At 43.6% G+C, this 27,413-nt stretch overlaps 1 protein-coding gene and 1 pseudogene across 2 annotated transcripts in view; one reads left to right on the top strand and one right to left on the bottom strand.

Moving 5' to 3' along the window:
- LOC124047653 lies at positions 1 to 26,655 on the bottom strand (annotated as a pseudogene).
- LOC124048580 (protein FAM163B-like) overlaps positions 11,941 to 27,413 on the top strand; it is a 43,619-nt gene continuing 28,146 nt past the window's right edge. Inside the window, exons 1-2 of one of the 2 annotated variants that reach the window (XM_046369511.1) lie at positions 11,941 to 13,092; positions 13,181 to 13,422. The gene's annotated coding sequence lies outside the window, so the exon portion shown is untranslated. Of the gene's footprint in view, positions 13,423 to 27,413 lie in introns of both variants that reach the window. The other variant, XM_046369510.1, reaches the window with a different exon arrangement.

Genomic DNA, 27,413 nt, shown 5'->3' with positions numbered 1-27,413 from the left:
TCAAGTTGTCTGGATGTCTTTGGGTAGTGGAGCATACTTGATACACACGGGAAACTGTTGAGGGTGAAAAACCCAGCAGCATTGCAGTTCTTGACACACTCAAACCGGTGCGCCTGGCACCTACTACCATACACCGTTCAAAAGCACTTCAATCTTTTGTCTTACCCATTCACCCTCTGAATGGCACACATACACAATCCATGTCTCAATTGTCTGAAGGCTTCTGAATCCTTCTTTAACCTGCCTCCTCCCCTTCATCTACACTGATAGAAGTGGATTTAAAAAGTGACATCAAAAAGGAGTCATAGCTTTCACCTGGATTCACTTGGTCAGTTTTTGTCAAGGAAAGTCTTACAGCCCGGAAAGGCTCGTTCCACCAGAGGTATGGCTACCTCTTAGGCACTGTTCTAAGGCCTCTACTTATGGGAGATTTGCGCTATGTCATGTTGTGGTGGTGCACCAGTTTTATATGGTTGTTTCCCCAACTTCTTGTAGATTAAGAAAATGGCAGAAGGGTCAATTATTTTTAACACCCCAACCACTCCTTTCACCTTGTCAGCTCGGGTATTCGAACCAGCGACATTATGGTTACTGGCCCAACACTCTAACCGCTAGGCTACCTAGTCGTGGCAGTTTAACAGTCTGATGGCCTGGAGATAAAAGCTGTTACTCAGTCTCAACTTTGATGCACTTGTACGTTCTCCGCCTTCTAGATGGTAGCGGGTCGAACAGGCCGTGGCTCAGGTGGCTGAGGTCCTTGATGAGCCCTTCCTGTGACACCGGTCGCTGTAGATGTCCTGGAGGGAAGGCACCTAGTGATGCTTTGGGCTGACCGCACCAACCTCTGGAAAGCCCTGTGGTTCCGAGGGTGGTGCAATTCTCAATGGTGCATCTGTAGAAGTTTGTGAGGATCTTAGGGGCCAAGCCAAATTTCTTCAGCTGCCTTAGGTTGAAGAGGCACTGTTGCGTCTTCTTCACCACACTGACTGTGAAGGGACCATTTCAGATTGTCAGTGATGTGTGCACCGAGGAACTTCAAACTTTTGACCCTCTCCGCTGCGACCCCGTCTGATGTGGATGGGGGCGCGCTCTCTCTGCTCTTTCCTGTAGTCCACGATCAGCTCCTTAATTTTGTTGATGTTGAAGGGGAGATTATTTTCCAGGCACCACTCCCACCAGGGCTCTCAACTCCTCCCTGTAGGCTGTCTCATTGTTGTTGGTACTGGTACAGTACTGTGTGCATACTTTTTCGTACTTGTCCCCCGTGTGAATCGAACCCACAACCCTGGTGTTGCAAGCTGAGTCACATGGGACACCACAAAATTTCCCTGTATGCCTATGTAATTAACATTTAAGACCATACAATTTCCACTTCACAATAGGTGGTCTTCAATTAATATTTTCCAGGCAGTATTGATATGTATTAATTTGTGTTAGACCTGAGTTCAAATAGTTTATTTGTTCTTCTAATACTTTGAGCATTCGATTGAACCTACTTGGAGTGTCTGATGGGTGGGAATAGCACTTTTGGGAGTATTCTATTGGCTCTATTGCACCGGACAGGCTCAATCAAGCACAGCTAAAGCACCTGAAAGAAAACAAATACTATTTGAACCCAGGTGAGGTGTGCGCGTTCGTGTGTGACTGGTGCCGTCCCTGCAGTGTTTGGTTACCTCCGCTCCCATGGCCCAGGCAGCCAGTATGTGGCGGCAGTAGTTGAGGCCGGCTGACTTCATCTTGGACTCACAGGATCTGCTGTACTTGGGGGCCGTATCCATCTCAGGAGAACACTCAAACACCTCCATGTGGTGCACAATGGCCTTGTCACCTGGGGTTACCACTGACTTGTAATGGAAGGAAGACAGGGGGAGAAGAGGAGGAGGAGGGGGGGAAAATGCTCTGCAATGGACTCCATCGTGTTAACTTTATTCATTCCTTAGCCCGATTCCAAATCAACTCCTGGCGCCTATCCAAAAGATTGGATGGGGCTACGCAATAAGGTTGGGGAGGGGTATTGTCATATTGATTACACTTATCCACTTATCCGATTTTTCTTGGATCTATTCGAATGCTTAGGGGCTAGAGTACTGTTACCTGTTACCACCGATAAATCCACTATAATTGAGAATTCATATCGTCTGAGATTCCCATAGATTGGAAAGCTGCTGCGGTCATCCCCCTCTTCAAAGTAATTCCAATTCTGTGGAATTACTAACAGTAATTCTATTTATAAGGTTCCATCAATGTATAGGACTAGGTTTAGTGGTTTACCAACCATCACGATGTGGTTCTTTTGCCTGTTGGGGGGAATCTGGAAGATGTGACACCAGTAGGTGGTCTCCTGGGTGGAGATGTTGACGTCGGTGTTGCGGTCCTCCAGGGTGTGTATGTCCTGTAGCAGAGAGGGAGACTGGGTGTCAGGGCAGAGCAGGCGGGCTCTCTGCAACCCCGTCTCGATCTGGGACAGTTTGAGCTGTTGGAGCAAGCGGATTGGCCGATCCAACACTCCATAGATCAGGTGGACAGTGCCCTCCTGCCAATCACAAGCAAGCAGAAAGATCAGTATATATTATGCCTCTCTTTACCTGCTACTGTTCTATCTATCTCTATCTATCTAGTACAGAACAGTATAACAATATGATATCTCTGTGTTATTTCTCTGGGGTCACGGGTGCTTAAAAAAAAATGCTCTTACCACCTGCCACTGATTTGTCTCTCTCTTTCACCTCTATGATGTAGTCTTGTGGGTCGCAGGTGCTGAAGGGCCTCTTGAACAGCAGAGAGAATCCCTCAGGTGTCTGAGTGGCCGCCATCAGCTGGTAGTTCTGCTGACTGTCCAGATTCACACGGCCCTGACTGTCACTCCACACATCCTGGAGTAACACAGAGAGTGCGAGAGATGCGTACACACACATGTGCGCGCACAAACACACCTACATGAACACACACACACACAAGATGATGGTCAGATACTAGGTCCATTTTGTATGTTTCAGCACTATGGACAGCAGCCCACATGCTGGACAATTGCAATTCAAGAACCCCAGAGAAAAATGTACACAGTGGAAACATCTCATAGCCAACTAAGTATTTACAAAACATGTGTGACGTCATTCTGTGGATGCCTAACCCTACGTTCAGGTGAGCAGGCAAGATGCATATCCCGGGAGCCAACCGTAACAGCTGAGTCTGTCTCCTCCAATCACGTTGTCCGCATGTAACACGCCCTGAAATAGAACCCTCCACCCAAGACCAGTTTTCTCTTCTTGTATGATTGCTCTGGGAAGAGTAAAGACTCAAAAAAGCCACGCATTTAGTAAAAAGCTCAAATGAATCAGGGACGCTCCATGTGTCAGAGTTAGTTAGGCTCTGTGCACCTCAGTCTCCATTTTTGGAGCGGTTTCATTGTGCTGTTGTGACCACAGTGGTCCCAGGCTTTTAACAGATGTTCAGAGTTCTCTCTCTCTCGCCTTCTCATCCCTCACTCTCTCCCCTCATCCGTCCCTGTTGGACCTCCTCCCTGGTACAGGGATCAGAGGGGCCATTCAACATTTGTTTGGATAGAATGCGCAGCTAAGTAGCAGCTCCTCACAGAGAGGCAGGCCCGGGACGGGTCCAGGCAGAGGCAGGAGGAGTGAAAAGGGATGTATAATGTATGTGTGCTGCCCTGCGAGGGTTTAGAATAAACCACCAGATCCACTCACTGAGATCAAGAGGGAGCGAGAGATAGAGAGGACGGGGGTTGGGCTGGCACACCGTTGTGACCTTTCTTTCCCAACCAAGAGAGGGAGAAGGGGGTGGAGGAGGGGTAGAAAGAGTGATGGAGGTGGTCTGTAGGGAGGAGGGAGAGAGGAGTAAGGAGAGCAAGAGAGGGGAAAGGAGCTGGGAGGGAGGGCGGGAGAGAGAGAGAGGGAGTGTGCAGAGAATGATTGAGGTGGTGAGGTGGTCTGGAGTTGAGAAAGAGAGCCATGTCAGCCTGACCAAGCTTTAGATGGAAGGACGGTGAAGTGTAAGGGATGAAGGGAGGGATGGGAAAAGAGATGGAGGGAGATGGAGGCTGGGAGAAGTGTTGTGTGGGCGAGTGTTTTGGGATCATTCCTATAATCAGACTCCAGTCCTCGCATGGAAAGTGAGAGACGTTCTTTTGAGAGCACTGCAAAATGTAACTGATGTGAAATGTTTATTTTGAGAAAATCCGATTTTCCCCATGTTCATATCTGATTAGTCACAAGATGTATAGCTAACATTTGGATGATCATATGTTTGTAATAGTTTATTAAGTATACAGTATTTCTGGACATTTGTTTTCGAACTTGGCGTCTTCATGTTTCATCACGCAACATCTTTTGTTTTTGTCCATATGCATCTATCTAATCTTGTGAAAAATTCCCCACTTTAGGATGATCACAATGAAGGCACGTCCTGCCTGACTCTCTACCATCAGAATGAACCACCTCTACATACAAGCAAGCAATACAGCGGGTACCAGCTACAATATGGCAGATTTGCTTTTTCCTTGTTCAAGCTTGCCTCGTGGGCAGAAACAAATGGGATTGGTTAAGTTGAGGCAAGTTATCCCAATTGGTTAAGGTTAGAGCTGTGCTTTCTTTCATCCAACCAGTCACATTTGTTCTGCCTATCGGGGCAGAGCTGAACTCCGAGCAAGATTGACCTTATGCCGCCTATGCAGAAATCGAACCTGTAACCTTAGTCAGCATCACACTCTCTAACTACCAGAAACCTGGTGAAAAGTAGTGCACCCCATAGGAAATAGGGTTTGGGATACAAAGTAGGACTAGTGCCCTTCCTTACCCCAAAGTAGAACTAGTGGCCATCATCCTACAGGACCACTACGTCAGCGTTGGTGACATCCCCAGGACCAGGCCGTGTTTCATCTCGCTGCACCGCACCTCCAGGTACAGCTCCTGGAGGGGGTAGGAGAAGTTCCTGGACAGGTGGTGTCCACATGGGTCAAGGGGTAGGGCAGCAGCAGGGGGTTGGAGGTGGGTTGTGGATCCTCCCCAGGAGGGGCTGGTAAGCAGGATCTACCTGGTAGGATGTTACAAGGATCACCACCGGGATGGTTAAGACTGTCAGGAACACCAGAGTCACGTCCTGCAGCCACAGGTCCTTGTCGAGGAGACGCACAACCTGGGACACACGATACTCTGGATTGGTTGGCCGGTCAGTCGGTTGCTTGGTGAGTTGGTTAGTCGGTCGGTTGGCCGGTGTGTCAGTAGGTTGGTCTGTTTAAGGGTAACTCCGTCTTCCTCTTCTCTACCTTTATCTATCTCCTCATTCAAAGGACGGTCTGCTTTGTTATACGGACTGTCAATGCGGAAGTATTCCTCTTCCTCTTGTCGGTCTTCTGTTGTTCTTACACGTTCAGTCCATTACAGGTGTCTGTTTTTTTTCACAATTTACCATCCTTCGCTGTACTCTTCATCTCCAGGCGGTGTCTAATTCCAAAGTCTCAGTCTTTCACAGTATCCTGTCATCTTAGTTCATTTTTCTCAGCAGTCTTTTTCTCTTGATTTGAATTTTATCGAAAACCGAGGCGCCAACTCTTTTTGTTTTTTGTTTTTTTTGGTTGTTGTTTCTCCTTCGGAATGTGACTGTCTCTGGGTCCCGACTCGTCCCTCTCTCTACTCTTAAAAGGCGATCCCATGTGACCTCCGACTCTTTATTCGGCTGAACGACGTTACGTTTGTTGAGCAAAATGTGATTTGTTTTCTTTAAGCCCTCGCGTCAAGCCCGATTCTCGAAATCTGCCAGTCCGTAATTGATCCTAATAGACCATGGACATAATCAATGGCAATCCAGATGGACAAACTGAGTTTTATTGCCTATCCAAACTCCCCCCGGTTTTGGCCTTGTGGGCCAATTGGATTTTTTGCTAGATTTTAGGGTTGAAACGCTGTATCAATAAAATCACCTGGGAGTATGAACAGCAGAGTGCAGAGTTTTCCTTTTCATTGTTCATGAGTTCACCTACAGTCCATCACCTGCGAAAGGTACGTATGTGTGTGCGTATAGCTTTTTAAGTCTGGCACTGAATCTCTGACCTTCAGTCACTGTCTGTCTGTGATCACAACATGTACATGGGCCAGCTAGGAGTTGTTCCTGACTGCATGACTTGACCAGGCAAAACTCTGGGACCTTGTGCCATGACAACTGCTTTGAGATTATGATTTCAGGAAACGCAAAAATCTGTTTTAGTTTGGTTTTGGTTTGTTGTGACGTGAAATCATGCCTTTCTCCATGCAAGCCAGACACTCAATGATTAACTCCAGTTCGGACATATAAAGTTAGTATGTGAAAACCATTTCTGAGATGCGTACGTTCAGTGTTTCCGAACTTCACTCGCGCAAAAGAAGGAAGCTTGAGCTGCTGATGCTACCACACGTGCAGCTCAAATACACTCCGATTAAGGCGTTTGCATGTCCTAATCATTTGAAAGATAGCTTAGAAATCCAGGTGTTTTAATCGGCGTATGCTTACTTTGATTATGACCGTATGCCGATTTTTAAGATAAGCAGATAAGAGTACGGTGTTTACGTGACTAATGCCATAATCTGCCTACTGCCATAATCCGTTCCATAGCGGAAACCTTAGTGTGCATGTAAATGTATGAGTACATTTTCATGAACATGCCAGATGTAGTCCTTGTAGGGGGATAGAGTCATTATTTTTGTCTGGAGTAAGACAAAGATCTGTAATGAAAATAGTGTGTGTGTGTGTGTGTGTGTGTGTGTGTGTGTGGTAGATAGCTAGATGTGTGTGTACTTCTATCTATTTCTCCTAGTTCCTGAAACTTCACCAGGTGTCAGTTTTCTAGGAACAATCACCTTTATCCTGGCTTTGGAGGAAGCTAATTCAAACAGCAGGACGCACAATGTCTCTGAGGTAAAACAACATTAACTCCACTATTGTCCTGCTTTTCTGTGTGTCTCTCGCTCGCGTAACACCCCATTAACCCCAACAATTGTCCTGCCCATTCCTCCAGGGTTGAAGGAAGCAACAATCAGAATGCTAGCAAATGTGTTTCTCTACATCAAGAAACACAGACACCTTCTTGTTTGCTGAAAAGTTTAGCCTTAGCCCCCACGGCCATCAGGGTTTGAAAGGGTGAGGGTGTGAGCAAGGGAGGGATGTAGGGATGGAGGCAGGGGGAGGTTATGAGTGGAGCTGATAGCCACACACTCACACTCGGCTAGTGAGGCAGCATGAGTAACGTAATGAAGGCCCGAGTCCCTGAGGCCAGAGGTCTGCTGGGATTGATGCCCTCTCACTTTGTGAGACGTGACTATGCACCAAGCACACATGTACTGTATTGATTGTCTGACACTGTATTTATTCTCTTAATCCCTTACTGATGCAGCTGAGAGAGAGAGAGAGAGAGAGAGAGAGAGAGAGAGAGAGAGAGAGAGAGAGAGAGAGAGAGAGAGAGAGAGAGAGAGAGAGAGAGAGAGAGAGAGAGAGAGAGAGAGAGAGAGAGAGAGAGAGAGAGAGAGAGAGAGAGAGAGAGAGAGAGAGAGAGAGAGAGAGAGAGAGAGAGAGAGAGAGAGAGAGAGAGAGAGACCATTGCCCTTTATGGTTGTGAGGTCTGGGGTCCGCTCACCAACCAAGACTTCACAAAATGGGACAAACACCAAATTGAGACTCTGCACGCAGAATTCTGCAAAAATATCCTCCATGTACAACGTAAAACACCAAATAATGCATGCAGAGCAGAATTAGGCCGATACCCACTAATTATCAAAATCCAGAAAAGAGCCGTTAAATTCTACAACCACCTAAAAGGAAGCGATTCACAAACCTTCCATAACAAAGCCATCACCTACAGAGAGATGAACCTGGAGAAGAGTCCCCTAAGCAAGCTGGTCCTGGGGCTCTGTTCACAAACATTTACATTTACATTTAAGTCATTTAGCAGACGCTCTTATCCAGAGCGACTTACAAATTGGTGCATTCACCTTATGACATCCAGTGGGACAGTCACTTAACAATAGTGCGTCTAAAACTTAGGGGGGGTGGGGGTGAGAGGGATTACTTATCCTATCCTAGGTATTCCTTAAAGAGGTGGGGTTTCAGGTGTCTCCGGAAGGTGGTGATTGACTCCGCTGTCCTGGCGTCGTGAGGGAGTTTGTTCCACCATTGGGGGGCCAGGGCAGCGAACAGTTTTGACTGGGCTGAGCGGGAGCTGTACTTCCTCAGTGGTAGGGAGGCGAGCAGGCCAGAGGTGGATGAACGCAGTGCCCTTGTTTGGGTGTAGGGCCTGATCAGAGCCTGGAGGTACTGAGGTGCCGTTCCCCTCACAGCTCCGTAGGCAAGCACCATGGTCTTGTAGCGGATGCGAGCTTCAACTGGAAGCCAGTGGAGAGAACGGAGGAGCGGGGTGACGTGAGAGAACTTGGGAAGGTTGAACACCAGACGGGCTGCGGCGTTCACAAACACACCCTACAGAGCCCCAGGACAACAGCACAATTAGACCCAACCAAATCATGAGAAAACAAAAAGATAATTACTTAACACATTGGAAAGAATTAACAAAAAAACAGAGCAAACTAGAATGCTATTTGGCCCTACACAGAGAGTACACAGCGGCAGAATACCTGACCACTGTGACTGACCCAAAATTAAGGAAAGCTTCGACTATGTACAGACTCAGTGAGCATAGCCTTGCTATTGAGAAAGGCTGCCGTAGGCAGACATGGCTCTCAAGAGAAGACAGGCTATGTGCTCACTGCCCACAATATGAGGTGGAAACTGAGCTGCACTTCCTAACCTCCTGCCCAATGTATGACCATATTAGAGAGACATATTTCCCCCAGATTACACAGATCCACAAAGAATTCGAAAACAAATCCAATTTTGAAAAACTCCCATATCTTTTGGGTGAAATTCCACAGTGTGCCATCACAGCAGCAAGATTTGTGACCTGTTGCCACGAGAAAAGGGCAACCAGCGAAGAACAAACACCATTGTAAATACAACCCATATTTATGCTTATTCATTTTATCTTGTGTCCTTTAACTATTTGTACATTGTATATATATATATATATATATATATATATATAATATGACATTTGTAATGTCTTTACTGTTTTTAAACTTCTGTATGTGTAATGTTTACTGTTAATTTTTGTTGTTTTTCACTTTATATATTCACTTTGTATGTTGTCTACCTCACTTGCTTTGGCAATGTTAACACATGTTTCCCATGCCAATAAAGCCCTTGAATTGAATTGAATTGAATTGAGAGAGAGGAAGAGTGGGACTCCCATATCTACTGGGTGAAATACCACAGTGAGAAAGGGGAAACACCAGTGAAGAACTATTTGCACATCGTTACAACACTGTATGTAGACATAATATGACATTTTAAATGTCTTTATTCTTTTGGAACATCTGTTAATTTATATTGTTTATTCCACTCTTGTTTATTATCCACTTCACTTGAGAGAGAGAGTCACTCACTCCTGGAACATCCCGGCATTCTGTTCTCTTTTCAGACAGGACTGCATAGGAGAGGATAAAGCAGGATATGACAGGACACTTTCTTACTGGTCTGGACATGGGTATCAGGATAAGTTAAGACCCAGATGCAGACCGTTTTGAAGTAACGATGTTAATGACAGCAACAGAGGCAACGGTGCAGGACGGCAGGCAGGGTCAGGTCAGGCAGAGGTCGGAAAACCAGAGGAAAACCAGATGGAGGCAAAGGTACAGGGCGGCAGGCAGAGTGGTCAGGCGGGCGAGTTCAGGGTCAAGACAGGCAAGGGTTAAAAACCAGGAGGGTGGGAAAAGACAGGAGCTGACAGGGAAAACGCTGGTTGCCTTGACAAACAAGACGAACTGGCAACGGACAAACAGAGAACACAGGTATAAATACACAGGAGATAATGGGGAATATGGGTGACACCTGGAGGGGGGTGGAGACAATCACAAAGATAGGTGAAACAGAGAATGACAATGGGACAATAACATAATATAGAATAGCACAGTATATATTAGGAACTAATGTCGAATATAGTTCAGTATAGAATAGATACAATTTTTTGCCATTATTGTAGCATGAATTATAAACAGTATATGTGGCTGTAAGAAACACTGTCACAGTCACAGTGCAATATAGAGATATTGACCTCACGTGACTGCCAGCTGTGGTTCTGCTTCCTCATTGGGCAACATGTAGGAGGCCTGGGACCATAGAGGTTAACAATTACCGCAGGCTGTGTCCCAAATGGCACTCTATTCCCTGCACTATGTAGTGCACTACTTTAGACCAATATACCCGATAGGCCCTGGTCAAAAGTGGTGCACGACATAGGGAATAGGGTGCCATTTGGGGGGGGGGGAGACTCATACATAGAGGTTAATTAACATCCAGTACCATAAAGCAGTCCCAGAGGGGCCTGTGGGTTGTCTCTGTCTGTGTGGAAGGGTGAACTGGAGTAACAGAACAGAATAAAATAACCTCCCTTCTGTCTCCCTCCATCTATGAATAATACAGAGCCTTGTCACTACAACACAGCCCAATCTCAGCCTCCCTCCTGTAATATTTGGAGGTTGAATAATTAATGCAATAAAAAAACTTTCTTCCCTCTGAGATGAGCTCTGGGGGTGAGGAAGTGAGGTGGGGGGGTTGTCTGTGATCATCATCTAATTAAAGTTCTCCACCAGTCTCGTTTGCTTTCTCCATATTTTTCCGATCCTTCTTTGCTATCCAAATCGTCTCATATTATTGTACGGGTTGTCTATATCGGGAAAGCTGATGCCTAGTCAGCTGCACGACTGAATGCATTCAACCAAAATGTGTCTTCCACATTTAACCCAATCCCTCTGAATCAGAGAGATGTGTTAGCCAAATTCTAAAGCATTTATAATTACTGTAAACTGATTTGTGGGGCGAAGAGATTTTAGAGAATCCATGCATCTTTTACAAATGCATATTCCTGTCTTTCAATGAAAACCCATATTTTTGTGATCAATATTTTTTTCAATTTACATGATCAGGGAATACAGATGGTAAGGAATTAGACAGCAATATCTTATACCCCCCTCTACCTCCCCCCAACTTCCCATCACCAACCATCCTTTATACAAATGGTGTTCCTAACTACCTGCTTCCCAGTGGGGCTCAGCACCCGCTTAATAGACATATTGTGGTCTTTCAACGTTACAATTTGTAATAGGTTATGTACATCTGATCTGCCATCTCAGCAGTACCCAGCAATACCCTAGCTGCCCAGTGGGGCTCAGCACCCGCTAAGTAGCCCAGTCACTGATCATTACCATTCTGGCTGAAACTCCTGAAACAGCTAGGCCCACCAGATGGACCACTGCTTGTTTTGGCCCCCAGACACGTTGGTTGGTTGGTTGGTTGGGCTGGATGCGTTCTTTGTGTCCCCATCTGCTCTCTCTGTTTTCACTCTTCTGCTCTAGCTCTCTCTTTCTGTATGGTTCTCTAGCGCTATGCTCACTCTGTCTCTCTCTGCAATCTCTCTTCTCTCTCTCCTCTCTGCTCGCTCTCTCTCTCTCTCTCTCTCTCTCTCTCTCTCTCTCTCTCTCTCTCTCTCTGCCCTCCCCCCACACGTTGCTCTTCGGTTACACTTTATAATATCTGTTATGAATAAGCCATTATAAATGTGTATTAGTATATGTACATGTTTTATGCATTATTGTAAATGTTATATTCATTATGAATTGTAATGCTTATGACGCTTATAAATGTTTGTAGCTGCTGTCTAGGTGCTGAAACATACAAACTTCAATCAGTTGTGTGTGTGTCACATGTTGATGGGGCTGCTGTGAGAAATGTCAGAAATATAGAAACAGACTGTTAATACCTACCAAAGTGTACAGAAACGTGCCATGCCAGTAGCCTAGTCTTAGCCTGGTTGCCAGTCTGTTAGCTAACATTCCACTCCTTGTACTCCATGTCATGTGCCAAAGGAAACAGACTGGCAACCTGGCTAGTCTAGCCTATTAAATTGCAGTGGTTCATAACCGCTTCATGAAAAGTGGGCAATTCAACTGATGAGTAGATATTCTTATATAGTCCTCCTATCGAAGCTGAGAATGACAGAAGAGGTGGCAAATCTAACTCTCACCACGTCAACATCTTTCCGAAGCCTGAATCTCGAGAGTCGATTTCTTAAGGACTCAACTTGCCACAATCTTACCATTTCCATACTCTAAATGGACATTTGGGCATAGGACCGCTGATTTAAGGACTACTGCTCTCTGATCATCCGCGGTTTATCGGATTCAGCAGTGAGATTTCGTTTGTTTGTTCTGTCTCCATCTCAACGCCTTCGATTGGAACACCCCCAACGCCGATCATTTTAATGCCTACTGATCTTAATTTGATCTGCGAGCGCAAGAAAATAGGTTACAAAGCCAGGCTACAACGCGCAGTACACGACAATCAAAAATTATTGAGCGACTACCCCGCAGAAGAATCTGACCGAGTGTCAGCAACACGGGCTACAGTAGCTGGCTGCCTGGATTTACCAACTGCAACTACAGGCGCCCGTGCCCGTATTACCAGTTGAGCCAAGACTTGTAGGGGAAAAAAATAACCGATTCAAATCGTTGACTGTTATTTCTCAAAGAAGCTCCGAAGACTGGAAATCTGACCCTTTTTAATGGTGAATAACAGCTTCGTGATATGGAGCTGACGTGTTTTCCCCACATGACCGTTGCACTTGCTGTCCTTATATGCGTTATCGGTGTAGGGACGGTATTTTGAAGATACCAGGCAGTCACAATAGCCTACAACCTATGAAACTTCATCCAAGTGGACGCTGATGGTGCACGACTGCCTTGTAAAAACACAGTTTGTCGACTCTTTTGATGTAGGTTATTTTGAGATTATCATAAGCAGCTTTGGAGACGTTTAGATTTTTTTTGCGTTACATATGCATTGAAAGGAGCCTGGAATTGGACTTTTCTATCGCGAAATGAATGAGGATATAAGAGGAGAGCTACACAAGCAAAACAAATAAGCAACGTGAAAATAACTAAAGGACAACAGCGATTTAAACGTGCTAGCTTGTGTGGACTCCACACTATTTAATTTGAGGTATTAGGATTTTTATTGAGTTTTTATTTCGTTGTGATTTTTGTAGACATTATCAACTCATCTTTTACTTCTTCAATCCTTTCCATAGTTCGTATGACAGTTCTTCATGTAACGGTTTTGTGGACTGGTCACTTTGCTGGAAGGAAAGAGGTCATCATCACTGTTTTGGTTTACACTGAAGCAGTGGCAAGAAGCTGATCAGTATCACCTGAGGCTGCCCCGCGACCATTCGGTGTTTCATGTGCCAGCCTCACTGAATGGTCGGAATAGAGCTCTCACGAGCCATCAACAACTCAGATGCGACCCGGTACATTTCAAATATCTGCAAAGGTAAGGTGTTAGCCTTAACCATAGCTCCAGCAGCATGTTTTTGCCTAGAACGTGTGTCCTAATTGTTTCCTCCTGAAGTAGCTGTTGTTAGTTGTATAATTTCTCGACATTAGCATGACTAAACTTTATCTTTCTCGAATCAAGCTAAAAATGCAGTGTAGTTTTATGTTATGGAATGACGCTATAATCAGGTGTACCCAATGCTTTGTTGTTCTTTGGGTAGACATTTAGAGTAATTGTTGGCTATTGATTATCTCCCGAAATACACTGTTACACATTTCCATACAACGAATTATCCCACAGGCCTACGATCAAACAATCACAAGTTGGAATAATTGAAGTCTTGGGGTTTCGAGTTTCCTCTCTCACCAGTAGCGTTTAGCCTGCTGTCCATGGTGCTGAAGTGCACAAACTTGTATCTAGCGTCGACCTCCCTACTCTCTTTCTCTCTCCCTCTATCTCTCTCTCTCTCTGTGTGTGTGTACACGCTAGTTAAGCAGGGAGAGTTCATAGTTGGAGCGGTTTTGCAGAATGTACCCAGCTGTTTAGGGCTGGCTACTGACAAAACTTAAGTAGTATGATCAAACCAGACTCAAATGTCCTCCTCCTCCTCCTTGTGTGCTTGTCTCTGTCTCACTGCTGCTCTCCTCTCCACAAAATAGTCTGTATCTGATGCTGTGTTATGATGCAGCCCTTATGTGACAGTGGAACCGCCTGCAGAGAGGTCTGCATGGTCATTGGTCACCATCATGCTAACACAAGTCTACAACAGGCAGGGGAGGAAGGCTATGGAGACAAGACTACAGCAAGCTGGGCTAGGGAAGTCATAGACAAGAGAGTGGCTGGAATGGACGTTCCCATTGTATTTCCATGTTGGAAGGAGGGTCTGTGCCAGCATGGACACCATGCTAAAGCAGGCATGGGGCCTACAGCTGTGGAGGCCATAGCAATTATATCACTAGAACTGACATTCCCTATCAAGTTGACTTTCAGTGATGCTTGGACTGGCTTCTATAATGGTGACAGGCCGGGCCTGCACCAGCAGGGTTTCCATGGTACATCAGGCAGAGGAAGTCTGATGAAGGTTATGGAGGCAGTGTCTGCATTATACCTTGAACCCAGAACCTTGTTGTGTGTATGTGTGTAACAGTCTGTCATGAGAGCCCCAGCATGGTCACAATGTCTGTGAAGGACAGCAGGCAGGGGGTGATTAGGCAGGGTCTGCAACAGTCACCAGCAGTGATGTCATATGTCTTCCCTGATGCTGTGTCTCTCTGAGTGGAGAGGGAGGAGGGGCGGAATCTGTTATCCCCAGTGGTGACTCGTTCTGTGACCCTTCCAACACCCTTGGCCCCCTGGAAACAGAGCAATGAGTGACTGTTTTCCTGCCTCACTGCCTCCCTCCCTGCCTGCCTGTCTCCCTGCCTCCCTGCCTGCCTGTCTCCCTGCCTCCCTCGCTCCCTGCCTGCTTCTCTGCCTGCCTATGTCCCTTCCTGCCTATGTCCCTCCCTGCCTGATTCCCTCAATGCCTGCCTCCCTCCTTGCCTGCGTGCCTGCCCCCCTCCCTCCCTCCTTGCCTGCCTGCCTTCTGGTCTCGTACTCCCTTACTACTGATTGGGAAGGCTGACTGAATTGGGGGAAGGGCATATTCTCAATGATAATGTTAAACAGTGCCCCTCTTCTCTGTCCCTATTGTCTCCATCTCCCATCCCCCTCACACAGTGACACCTTTACACATTGTGCACACACACTAATGGCCAGAGCCGTCTTCATTGCAAGAGTGATTGCGATAAATACAAGCCCATTCCAAAGGGTCATCCCAGCAAGGGGGGAGGAGGAGAAGCAGCAGGAGGAGGAGGACACTGAGGAAGAAACGGTCCAGATCTCTGTGTTTTCATTCCTCCCAAAAGACTACTCATATCTGTAGTTATGCTGTCCATGTGGTGACAAGACAGTCCATTGGGATTTTCACATATTCTTATGTTTTCATACATATCACTTGTAGGCTGGGGCTGCCTGCATTCTTACACCACATACAGTAAATTCCATACAGGTCTATAGTAGGCTGGATCTACCTTACAAGGCCTGTACATGCATGTTCATCAAGGGAATAATCAAGAGTGGGCAGCACAGAACCATTGCCTCTAGAGTCTCTTGTGACAAACTTAACCAGCATGCACAGAAAGTGAGATTTGATTCTGAGTGCCAAGATTATTAACTCTGTTGTACTAGCCCAGTCTCTGTTATGTGATGTGTGTGTGGTGTCACCCTTTGCTATCGCTAGTGGGAACCATGCTTTACTCTCTGCTCCATTGTCACGTCCTCTTAATTCTGTCTTTGACTCCCATCTAAGCCCAGTAGGTTGAGAGAGCAGAGCAGCACACACATGTGATACCCTATATTACATCCCCACTCCCATTTTCACAAGTCCCCTGACACCACGACACCCTCCACCCAATCCCCACAGTTGGGGAAATAAGAAACACACACACATAAACACACACACAGGAGAAACACACACACACAGAATAAACACATACACGCACATGTAAACACACACACACAGATTGAGAGAGAAGAGCGCAGTAGTAACCCTATGAGCTACGCCATTACAGTTGTTTTCAATCACTTTGGACTTAGGTGCATTTTTTCAGATGTAAGTGGTATATTTAAATTTAAAAAATCTCAACTAATAACACATAATGCCCCCTGTTTTATACTCAGAACATTTGATATTGTGTTCATTGGAGTTAAACACATCTTTAAACACTCATTTATGCAAAATCAAAGTTGTCACCAATACATCAGATAGGCTCACCATTTAGTCATTTTAACTAACCATTTATTCTAACAGGGGAAAAAATGCATTTTGAAGTGTTGATTAGAAGGAATAGTAGATTATAAATATCATTTTCCATACAGTATTTGGATATAATTTGACATGCAGAATTTGTTTTTGCAAACCATATTTTTCGTCTTACAATTTCATTATCTATATCCCAGCGGCTCCCAAACTAGGGGTTGTGACCCCGTGTGGGGTAGCCTGATATGAAAATGTTGTCGCAGGAGAATTTCAAAAAGCCTGGTGAAAAAATCTATACAGATTATAATTTTTTTTTGATCAATTCTAATTTTATATTATATTTCTTATAATATTATTTTATATTTTTATAATTGTATATTTTATAATCTTGTTTTTGTACCTCAAAATCATTGTAATGTGGTTGACCTTAAAAAATCGAAATGAAAAATGTTTCTAAAATTATTTTTAAGAGATCAAATTCAAACCATGAGAGAGCGCTCTTAGATTGTGGGAAAAGGCTGTTGTACCATTGCATTTGAGTCACGGTGAATGGCTAGGCCTGCTATGCTTCTGCAAAATACACTGCCCACTATAGGCTAGTGGGATAGAATGGTGGGCTTTTGCACATATGGGGCTCCATCTATGGTGGGACGGCAGGTAGGCCTCCGAAACTCTGGTTATTGTGTCTCCCTCTGCCCTATGGACGCATTGTATGATCTACAGAGAGCAACTGGCAGCAAAAGAGCTGAGCGCAGAACTCTGAGATATACTGCAGCAGGTAACTTCGATTTAATATCAAATCACATCCAGTACGCCCACGCCTGTTCGCATTACTGTGTAGAGATATGGAACAATTGACTGTTTCACACCGAGTCTTGGTGGTTATCAGTGGAATGTTGTAAAGATTTTTGTAATTGACGGAGGAATTGTTGTCATCCGCAATGAATGTACTTTTTTTTAAATGTACATAAACTTTCTGTGTGAGGGAAATAAAATGTGTCTCCTTGCCTTCATAACAGATATCGGCTATTTGTAAAACTGAACAAACTGAACACAGACATACAGGGGAACTCCAAAAACATTCTACTGATGAGTGGATTCAGAGGAAAGACGCACACGCACGAAGAAACACACACACACACACACCACAGTCTCCCAGCAGCAGCCATCGTGCTCCCATCCTCCCAGCATGCTACACATGTCCCCTCCCTCCTCTCAACCTCCTCCTCCAGCCCCTCCTCCACTACCATCATCATGTAGCCCTGGCCTCAGCTTCAGTCACAGGGTGCTTAGAGACCTGGTTGCCATGCCTCCTTCAGCAGGGCCATGACCGAACAACATGAAAGGCTGCATCTGAAATGCCACCCTATTACAATACAGTGCATTATTTTTGACTGGGCTCTGGTCCAAGGTTGTGCACTATAGAATTGGGTGCCATTTTGGAAGACATCAAAGTCTCCACATTAGACTCAACAGCCCATAAAGAAAGGGACTTTGGAAATTAATTCAATGGAAATCAAGGCACTGGGATGTAATGTTCCCCGGTCTGTGTTATAACCCCGAATGTCACATGGTCTGTGATGTGTTTGTCGTACAGGACGAAGTACATACAGGGCATTTCTCAAGTCATTTCTTGGATGGTTCTTCACTGTTTTGCCCCGTTTATTAGGTTCACCACCCCGTTCATGGTAAATTAGAAAGGGCAAAACGTATGACCTAAGTGACTTTGAGCGTGGTACGATCGTATGGTAAATTAGAATGGGCAAAACATATGACCTAAGTGACTTTGAGCGTGGTACGATCGTATGGTAAATTAGAATGGGCAAAACGTATGACCTAAGTGACTTTGAGCGTGGTACAATCGTATGGTAAATTAGAATGGGCAAAACGTATGACCTAACTGACTTTGAGCGTGGTACGATCGTATGGTAAATTAGAAAGGGCAAAACGTATGACCTAAGTGACTGAGGGTGGTACGATCGTATGGTAAATTAGAAAGGGCAAAACGTATGACCTAAGTGACTTTGAGCGTGGTACGATCGTATGGTAAATTAGAATGGGCAAAACGTATGACCTAAGTGACTTTGAGCGTGGTACGATCGTATGGTAAATTAGAATGGGCAAAACGTATGACCTAAGTGACTTTGAGCGTGGTACAATCGTATGGTAAATTAGAATGGGCAAAACGTATGACCTAACTGACTTTGAGCGTGGTACGATCGTATGGTAAATTAGAAAGGGCAAAACGTATGACCTAAGTGACTGAGGGTGGTACGATCGTATGGTAAATTAGAATGGGCAAAACGTATGACCTAAGTGACTTGAGGGTGGTACGATCGTATGGTAAATTAGCGGACACTTTTATCCAAAGCGACTTACAGAACTGCCAGTTAACGGTGACGCATACAAAATATTCAGGATACGGCACACGTAAGAATCAAACAAACAACCTTGTTGATACCAGCATCATATGTTCTTTGCACAGTAGGCAGACAGGGTACATCTCAACTCCTTTCTTGGATGGCTGTTGGATGACTCTTGGAGGATTTAAATGTACCTTTGTTATGCTGTACTGGCTTAGCGGGAGCAATTTGAATGTGCATGTTGTTGTTGCTGTTGAATGTATGGAGAAAGACACAGCAGGTTACAACCGTGTATCTGTGTGTCAGAACATAGTGGTTAGTCCATATCCGACATTTCGCAGAGCGATGTTTCAATGCACCGCCGCCTACAGTCACCACAGCAACACAGAGGCAGAGAGAGAGAGAGAAAGGGGGCCGGAATAAATAACAAGAAAAAGACATGAATGGCGGCCTGCCAAAACAGAGGATGGAGATATAAAAAGATGAAGAAAAATCAACTATTTTAGTGGCGCTGACTGTACACGCTTGCCCTACAGAAGCCACTCTGTATAGAGGGAGAGGAGACAAAAAAAACATGCAACACAGCGTGTGCTGACAAAGGGTCTTTTTTATTTCATTCTGGTAAACAGAAGTTAGAGGAGACAACATTTCCAGTAAAATAGAAGGTAGAGCTCAGAGGTTAACGTTCAGCTTCTAATAAATGACCTCTGTTGATATTCACTCAGCCAACAGTCTCAACCTTCTTTTGTTACATGTAACCCAGGCTCCGGTTACATGTTGTTCTGCCTAGGGAGTACCCCCTCATGTGCAACTGGCCATTAGGACAAGGCCGTGTCCAAAATGGAACCCTGTGCACTACTTTTGGCCAGGGCCCATATGGATCAGGGCCTAATTTTCCAGTTGCATGTAACTTAAAGACATTATTCTGTACTTTGGCGACTAGTAAGTGTTTTCTTAAGCTCACACTTTGGGCTGGATGTGTCAATGTGTAGTTCTATGAGCAAAGTTACTGTCTCACCTCAATTAGCCAAGACATCCCTAGTTTGAAAGCAACTGTTTTCTAGAAGCTGTGTGGCACCATTTTCTTGACATTTACCCCCCCCCATATGGGCCAGCCAACTAGCAATTAGAGTTTCAGCCAATGAGCTTCAGCCCCTTGGCATTTGAGTGGCAGGTAGCATGAGGCACACACAGCAGAGAGCGCGAGAGCAATAATATCATGCCCACATTTGCGACTTAGTATGCAATTTTCTTGGACAAATACTGACTAAAAAGTATACAAAAGTACCAGAGAATTTCCCAAACAAGCAATCACGTAGAGAGAACGTTCACTAAGTGTGTCATTTGGATATTGATAGGATAAAAAGATCTCAGATCAGCTTTCTCCATTCAAAACGTACTTTAACTTATTCCACAATTAATTTTTTTTATTTGACCTTTTACTTTACTGGGCAAGTCAGTTAAGAAGAAATTCTTATTTTCAATGACGGCCTGGGTTTAACTGGTCTAGGAACAGTGGGTTTGTACCTTGTCAGCTCGGGGATTTGAACTTGCAACCTTCCGGTTACAAGTCCAACGCTCTAACCACTAGGCTACCCTGCCGCCCCAATACTGATGACCGATCAGCTCCTGACCTAGAGAGAAATTACCACCTATGGCTGTAAATAGGCTATTGAGGCAGCTTATTATGCGTACCCAATAATAATGCACTAAATAACAGATTGGACACATGTTTTAAAACATCATGGAACAGATTGAGGCAAAAATGAAAGACAGTAGTGTAGTTACAAAAACGTAATTGATTGAACATGACATTCATTTCAATAGGATTTAAATAGCCTATGTAGGCCCGTGTAGCCTATATTTTCATGCCATCATCAGTTTTCATTTTATCTTTCACTTGATGTAACAATTTCCAATACTTCAGCAACGTTGTATTTGTAGTCAACTTCGTTCTGAAGATATTGGCAGTCACAGTCAGACAGATGGCATAAACATATTGATTCCATGTTTAGCTGAGATGTTCTGTGAATAAAGTGATGAGGACGAGCAAAAAAAGCATCTAATGATGCACTTTGGCTGCTCTGAGTGGTCTGAATCGATCATAGATGTGCGAAGGTTACTAACGAAGGCTCATGGAAACACCTTGGCTCTAACGGGGTCTTAACGCTACGAAGGCTTTGGGAAACGAGACCCAGGTCAAAAGTAGTGTACTATATAGGGTGCCATTAACAAAAAATAATTTCACCTTTATTTTATCGGGGAGTCATACTGAGACCAAGGTCTCTTACAGATGAACCCTGAATTACATAAATAACAGAAAATACACACATCAAACTATAAATACAAAATGCAAGCAGAAAGAAAAACAAGGACACAAAAACAAACATTAATCGGTAATAAGGTCCTCAATCAGCTTTCTGAATTGCCCTAGAGGCACCAGCACATCACATTCTAAGAACATTTTGAAGATCGTTCCACAAATAAGGTGCATAACAACTAAAAGCTCATTTACTCCACTCAGTAGAGAACAAATGAATGTTTTTCAGGGTTAGCCGTCCCTGAGACCGGGTGTGGTAACTCTTATGTCTTCAGTTTAGTAACAATGTTAGATACAGTGGGGCTTTTTTTGCAAAAGGGCTTTATAAATGAAAACATAGCAATGTATCAACCGACTTGACATCAAAGTGGGTGAACCAACTTACTGGTAGAGAATGCAGTGATGAGTACTAAAACTGTTGCCCTTAATAAAGCGCTATGACAAACTGCATCTAACAGCTTTAATGAAGCGGCAGCTGCATTCATATAGATGATGTCGCCATAGGAACGTTGACTGAATAATCTGCTTTCTACAATTTAGCAGGAGGCAGGGCCTGTTGTTCTAGAAGACGGCCATTTTTATTCTTAGCTTCAACTCATGGATGCAGTCAAATGACCAAATTGTCCGCTATTTGCCTCATGGGCGTAATGTTATTAATATTTTTCATCATTTCATCATCAATAAACATTATTTCTGAAAACCCACTGAAATTCCGGCATTTCCATGTTAAACGGTTGTTTATATTTCAGTCTTCTGTGATCTATATAAAGTGTAATATTGGGATGCAAACTAAAAATGGTATACATTTCAACTCTGTATCTGACATGGTACAGGTGTCTTATTTTTTAAGCCCTTAACCATGTGTGGGAGGTGTATACTTTTGTTTCAAAGTAGATTTGTTCAAGATTACTGGGTCTGTGACCCTAATCTGGCCACTGCAGTAAAATGTTATTTAAAAAACAGCTTTTCATCTATCAAAGTGCCCAGATATATGTATCAGTGACACTATCAATATAGACATATATAAAGTACATATTCTTAAATCATCAGAGTTATTTTTATTAGTTTTTTCAATAATACAATGAAGGCAGACTGTAGTTCAGACAGAGCCTGGTCAACCGTGGGGGCAATAGCATACATAGCAGTATCATCGGCATACAGTAATTAATTTAGTAATTAAGTAGTAATTTATTTAACTTTGTCTCCTCTGTAAGAAAAGCACCACTTATTTTTAAAATTAGGAATCCAATGTGCCATTTGTTTATTTCTGTGTTTACGTGACTAATGCTACTACTTTTTGGAAAATGTGTTGTATAATTTCAACTACACTGATTGAAGTGGATTTAACAGGTGATGTCATTGTTAAGAGCCTCACCACGTGGTCTGATCGTTATATTTTTTTTACAGACATGTCAATATTGTTAATGTAAAAAGTATAGGACCCGGAATCAAGCCCTGCGGGACCTTTCATAATATCCAGGAAACCTGATATAACACCATCAGTATATATGCATTGAGTTCTATCTGTCAAGTTATTGTTAAGACCGTTACGTGCAGCCTGGTCTGGGCCAATTGAGAAAAGCCTCTGAATTAGCAATGCGTGAACAGTATCGAAAGCCTTTGACAGGTCAATGAAGAGGGCAGCACATTGTTGCCTTTTATCTATACAGTTAACCACACAATTTCTAATAATAATTTGTGTCGCAGCCCTTCTCTTATGAGTCTTCCCCACTTTGTACACTGTGAATAGGCCAGGATAGCCTTGTGAAACCAGGCTGACTGCTTTGCTCACGTTAAGTTCCATTTCCCTTTGAGCTGCTCTCAAGATCAAGCTGGTTTAACAAGGCTTAGTCTGGGGATCCTCAGGGGTACTAGCAAAGATATAGAATACTAGATAGGCTGATATTTTATAGCACCTACATTGGGGAGAACAAGTATTTGATACACTGCCGATTTAGCAGGTTTTCCTACTTACAAGGCATGTAGAGGTCTAATTTTTCTATCATAGGTACACTTCAACCAAATAGTAAGTTCTGCTTTTCTGATGTATCAAATACTTATGGCATGCAATATAATGCTAATTAATTACTTAAAAATCATACAATGTGATTTTCTGGATTTTTGTTTTAGATTCCGTCTCAGTTGAAGTGTAACTATGATGAAAATGACAGACCTATACATGCTTTGTAAGTAGGAAACACTGCCGATTTTTGCAGGTCATTAAATACTTGTTCTCCTCACTGTACATATGGTCTGTGGGTACTAGCAACCCACGTTTAGAACCAACAATGAGGTATAGCAGTGAATAATCAACACTAACAAGACAGTGAAGTTTCACACAGCACAGGCCAACTCTTCAAAGGTTCACAGACGATCAGATCATTGAATGCCAGACGTGACGTAACCCTGCACGGTGTACGTTCTCTACACATATATTCAGGATACAACAACAGTCATGTCTGTCTGATGGGGACGGTGATCGATGGTGTTCTTTTGTAATGTTCTCATTCCAGAACAGATCATGTGATTCCTTGCAATGTGGTGTTCTGGGTTTAGTATTGTATATATGATGGATGACAGTTTGGCAAGCTGAGCTCTTCTTATGGAGTGTCTGTCTGTGTGCTTGCCAGGATCTTTACGTTGACATTAAGCTGTCTGCCTTCTAGGCAAAGTGTGTGTGTGTGTGTGGGGAGTCCATCTGTCTGCTGACAATGTGCTACTTACAGTTCGATCTTCCCCTCCTGCTCGAAGAGAAAGGCCGTAGCCCACTTTTGGGGTCATTTGGAAGTGAGGACTAGCTAACAAGGTTTTCATGATGTAATATGGTTCTTGGATCTTTTCTCAGAAACCTACCCACTCATATCATCTTTGTTGCCTGCCTCTTGTGTATTATAAGGTTTGGCTGGGTACAGGTACTGTAGGTCAGGTGTGTCTGTGCGTGCTTCTATGTCTCTGTTTTACAATATGTATTAGTATTTGTGCATCTAAATGTCTGTTGTCTGTCTGTACAAACCCATTTCCTACTCTGCCTGGGGTGTCAACTGACATGACCCCGCCCTCCATGCTGAAACCAACCAATAACCATCAGTCTCTCTGATTGGGTCTGATTTGATTGGTCCTGTGTTAAGACGAAAAAGATTGAGGGAAAATCATTAGGGTTCTCTGATTGTATGGCATCGGGGAGCTAGTGTAATTGAATCATTTTTAATTCTACTGAGACTCCTGAGAATTAAAAAAAAAAAAAGTGAATTAAATTTGTTCCAGGGCAGTGAGTTATTATATCCTCAGCGTTCTGGTCCAGCAGTAGCATGGCTGTTTGTAAGATGTGTTAGAGAGAGACAGACACAGAGCTCAGTTGACAGTATTATTGATGGACGTAGACACACATGCGTAATGTAATGCTAGACTGAAAGCTTGTTTGCATAGTTATTATTGTCAGGCCCTGTTGCCTGCCTCTTGTGTGTGTTTTTCCATAGTCTCTCTTCATAAGAGACCAACTACAGTTATTATATCCAGTATGAGGCTGCTAGATATGATTAGAAGAATTCCTTGTGGCCACTGCTGATGATTCTGATGATTCTATATCATTGTGTTTACTTGATAGCTACCTACACAAATAGCTAGCTAGAACAAAGTGTTAATAAGATAAAACAATTAATTAAAAGGATTTAAAAGCAATACAAAGAAAAGTTGTCCAGTAGGCATCTACTGATCATATTATACTGTTGATGATTCTAGTCTTATTATACTGTTGATGATTCTAGTCTTCTTATTATACTGTTGATGATTCCAGTCTTTATATTATATAAACTGTTAATGATTCTAGTCTTCATATTATATATAGTGGGCAGAATAAGTATTTCATACACTGCCGATTTTGCAGGTTTTCCTACATACAAAGCATGTAAAGGTCTGTAATTTTTATCATAGGTACACTTCAACTGTGAGAGACGGAATCTAAAACAAAAATCCAGAAAATCACATTGTAAGATTTTTAAGTAATTAATTTGCATTTTATTGCATGCCATAAAAATTTGATACATCAGAAAAGCAGAGCGTAATATTTGGGACAGAAACCTTTGTTTGCAATTACAGAGATCATACGTTTCCTGTAGTTCTTGACCAGGTTTGCACACACTGCAGTCGCTCTGGATAAGAGCGTCTGCTAAATGACTTAAATGTAATGTAAATGCTTAAAAATCATACAATGTGATTTTCGGGATTTTTGTTTTAGATTCCGTCTCTAACAGTTGAAGTGTACCTATGATAAAAATGACAGACCTCTACATGCTTTGTAAATAGGAAACGCTGCCGATTTCTGCAGGTTATCAAATACTTGTTCTCCCCACTGTATACTGTTGATGATTCTAGTCTTCATATTTTATGAACTTCTGATGATTCTAGTCTTATTATACTATTGATTCTAGAGTCCATTCTAATATAGAGCTGTTAGTTATAGTGTTATTATGGCATCGTAATAATCCGTTTATAGTGAAAATGCACATGTCTAATCCTAATCCCTCTTGCATCATATGAAATAAATGGCCTCTATATACACTACTGTTCAAAAGTTTGGGGTCACTTAGAAATATCCTTGTTTTTGAAAGAAAAGCACATTTTCTGTCCATTTTAAAATAACATCAAATTGATCAGAAATACAGTGTAGACATGGTTAATGTTGAAAATTACTATTGTAGCTGGAAACGGCAGATTTTTAACAAGGACATTTCTAAGTGACCCCAAACTTTTGAACAGTAGTGTATGAGGTCTTCTTGGTTTTAGATGGAAACTCCTCTGCTCGAAGTTTAATTAGTGCCAGGCACAGTAAATGGATAACCTTTGGACTCTGCACACAATTTGCTCTCTATTCATTTTCCATCAATCGTCTTCCGTCCTGGAGGCATACGCTATGTGGGAACACAATCTGCTCCAGGTCAGGACAAAGCTTTGGTCAGCTGTCTGATGTCTGATCTATTTCCTGTTTTATCTCTGTTTTCCTTCGGCGGAGTTATTCACCATGTAGTCGTGTGGTGCCAGAGATCTCCCCATAGATTGGTTGGTGGTAGCTAGATGGTGACCCTTGTCAAGTCGGGTGTTTGAGCTATACGTGTCTGCCTCTGTCAGTGTTTCTTACTGTATGTCTTCTTGGAACAATGCTGATGAATCACAAGATCACAAAAGTGCAATTCGGGCTTAATTGAATTGTGTGTCTCATTTATGTGTGATTTGGTGCGTACCTTCTTGGCCCTGTCTTTCACACACACACTAGCTACGTGCATCACAGCACTATGGAATAATGCGTGGGTTGTAACGACTCGCCTCAGCCTCTCAACACCAGAAGCCAAGGGTACATGTTAATATGCTGTTGCCATGACTACAGGCTGACATTTTGTGCTCCAAGGGGTGGGAACTGATGTGTCTGTTATAGTAAGGATGTCATGTTGACCTGTCAGAGGGCAAGGTTGGGGACTGTTGAATGGGCATAGTATGATCCTGACGTACTGAATGTGTTGGCTTCTCGAGCTGTGTATGTTCTGTATACATAGACTAGCAGGCATATGTCATATAAGACATCATGTCGTATATGTTCCCAGACAGGGGGGCCACAGGCAAAACTAGTTTGTCTTTGTCAAAAGGATTCTCAGATACAGATCTGACTTAAAGGCGTTGCATGGTCAATCTGATGTCGGAATTGGCTGTACACCATTTACTGCGATGCCGCTCTCCGCAAACTTCGGGGCTTTCATACTTCTTGTGCTTAGCGGAGCAGAGCAGAGCTACTGTGAAGGAGGTTGTCAAGGAAGTGAGTTTGTGTTTATACATGACGTACCGCCCGCACCTACCGTCAACCAATCATGTAAATGCGGAGCTATACGGAGCCATCTGCATTGTTACAAAATTTGATTTGGCCTCCGGAGGCTCCACAATTACGCCACACCCTCCATACGAAGCCTCCGACCACATCTTTGGATCAAGCATAAATTGGCTTTCACAGTAAGTATATGGCTCAGTCCTTTTTGCCCCCTTGGAAGTTTAGGGTTGGGTATCCACCATGACACTTCACCTCAGTCTATATTTTACTGACATAGCTCACAAAAAAACATGTATAATGGAAATATATTTGTGCGTTATGTTAAAACTGTGTGCCATAGTTCTGAGAAATGTCCAGGTACATAGCAATAATTCATGGTGCGGCACCACCACATAAAAAATATGGAACTTGATGAAGTCCCAAGCCTGTATAACAGTTGGTTTACACTGTCTTGGTCAGTTGGGCATATTTTAGCTGTGTCACCATGTCACTGGCAGCATCATGTTTACCTGGCCCTGTGGTGTCTGCCTCTCTGATGATAAACTCACCCCCCCCCCCCCTTCTCTCCATTCTCACTCATTCTTCACCCCCCTCCGCCCCACCCTCTTTGTGTGCCTCATTTGTCCAGTCGTGGTAGGGATTGATGGACCTCTCTTTTTTCTCTCGGGTGCGTGCTCTCTCTTTCTCTATCTC

This window comes from Oncorhynchus gorbuscha, linkage group LG11 (genome assembly GCF_021184085.1).
Source record: "Oncorhynchus gorbuscha isolate QuinsamMale2020 ecotype Even-year linkage group LG11, OgorEven_v1.0, whole genome shotgun sequence".
NCBI classification, from domain to species: Eukaryota; Metazoa; Chordata; class Actinopteri; order Salmoniformes; family Salmonidae; genus Oncorhynchus; species Oncorhynchus gorbuscha.
The sequence above is the reverse complement of the archived record's forward strand: the minus strand, read 5'-3'. Positions and strand labels throughout refer to the sequence as shown.